Here is a 1,973-nt window from a genome sequence, read left to right as displayed (position 1 = left end):
GCTCTCCTGAGCTTTCTACCGTTTTTTTTTCCCCGTTAAAGGGTTTTTTGGGGAGTTTTTCCTGATCAGCTGTGAGGGTCATAAGGACAGAGGGATGTCATATGCTGTAAAGCCCTGTGAGGCAAATTGTGATTTGTGATATTGGGCTTTATAAATAAAATTGAATTGAATTGAAAATTGAATTTGTTGCCCTCATCTTCTTGTTCTCAGCCGATTCAGCATGTTGAATCAACATCAGAGCCCGTCAGTGAATGACCTCCCTCTGACTGTCGGCTGAGCTCAGGTGAGGAGCAGAGGAGCGTCAGTGAGTAAAGGAGGAGCTAAAGTCCAAAACCAACTTGTTCCATAAGGTCAGATTATTTTTCTCTTCAGCAGAAATGTTTCCTGATGGTTTGTTATTGTTCACTGGCGCACGGTAAATATGCTCTGATTGTGTTGTTCATGTGCTAACTGGCTGACTAGCATCAAGATGCTCTTCCTGTTGATGAATACAGATGACCGCCGTTTGCTGCTGTGGAGACTTATTTCCTCTCAGCAGGAGCAGAACGGACGAGCTGATTGGATGATGTCTCTGTGGTGTGTTCAGTTTGGCGGAGACACGGTGATGTGAGGTGACGCAGCAGTCGGCCTTCATCACTCTTGGTTCTCTGAGATCAGTTTGACATGTCTGAACCTTAAAGACTTGACTGGACCTGAAATCAAACACCAAACACCTGAACTCGACCTGAAGCTCAGCTCATCTCAGAGAGTAATGATGTGAAGCTGTGATTGGCTGTCTGTGACCTGTGGTGTAAAGACGACAGTGTTCATCCTGTGGACGAGTTTATTAGATACCAGCAGATACAGACGGCAGCCGCTCATCAAATATTTACAAAAACTAAAATCATTAAGATTTCTCCAGCTGATATTATTAATGCCTTTAATTAATATTCACTTACACACACACACACACACACACACACACACACACACAGGCATAACAATAAAGATAAGTTCAGGTAAGAGGAGGAAGAGGAGCAGTGTGTGTTTCATCCTGAGTGTTTTCATCTACAGACATACACTTCCTAACTATACTATGGTTATTGTGGTAACTATGGTTACTGTGGTTACTATGGTTACAGTTAGTTCTACTGTGGGTTTACCTGTGCAGAAAATCTACAGCTGTTTGTTCAGTTTGTCTCATCAAAGTGCAAATATTCATATTAAATATACAAAAACACATCTTCGGCGTATTAAAGATAACTTCCTGGGTTTCATCATGACGCTCGCAGATCTCCGTCTGAGTTCAGTTTGATTCACAAAACATTCTGTCAGAATATAACGTGTTTAATAATTAGTTGTTATGTGTTGTTGCAGTGCCCCCTGGTGTCATCCTGCTGTTTGTGCTTCAGGGTTTCTGTTGAAATCTCGGTCTGCTTCTTCTTCTTCTGTTGGCTCATCAGTGACGACAGTAACAGGACGTCAGTGGCGACAGTAACAGGACGTTAGTGACGACAGTAACAGGACGTCAGCGATGACAGTAACAGGACGTCAGCGATGACAGTAACAGGATGTTAGTGACGACAGTAACAGGACGTTAGTGACGACAGTAACAGGACGTCAGCGATGACAGTAACAGGACGTTAGTGACGACAGTAACAGGACATCAGCGACGACAGTAACAGAACGTTAGTGATGATAGTAACAGGACGTCAGCGATGACAGTAACAGGACGTCAGCAACGACAGTAACAGGACATTAGTGACGACAGTAACAGGACGTCAGCGATGACAGTAACAGGACGTTAGTGACGACAGTAACAGGACGTCAGCGACGACAGTAACAGGACGTCAGTGACGACAGACTGACTTTAAATGACTGACTGATGTTAAAAGTTGGAGTGATGTCACGACTGGCAGCTGTGTGAGCCAATCGGTGTGCTCGCCATCAATGGTGCTGCCCGTTATTGGTTGAATGTGTATGTGGGCGTGAAC

The sequence above is a fragment of the Epinephelus moara genome, chromosome 18 (genome assembly GCF_006386435.1).
Source record: "Epinephelus moara isolate mb chromosome 18, YSFRI_EMoa_1.0, whole genome shotgun sequence".
NCBI classification, from domain to species: domain Eukaryota; kingdom Metazoa; phylum Chordata; class Actinopteri; order Perciformes; family Serranidae; genus Epinephelus; species Epinephelus moara.
Note: the sequence above shows the minus strand (reverse complement) of the source record.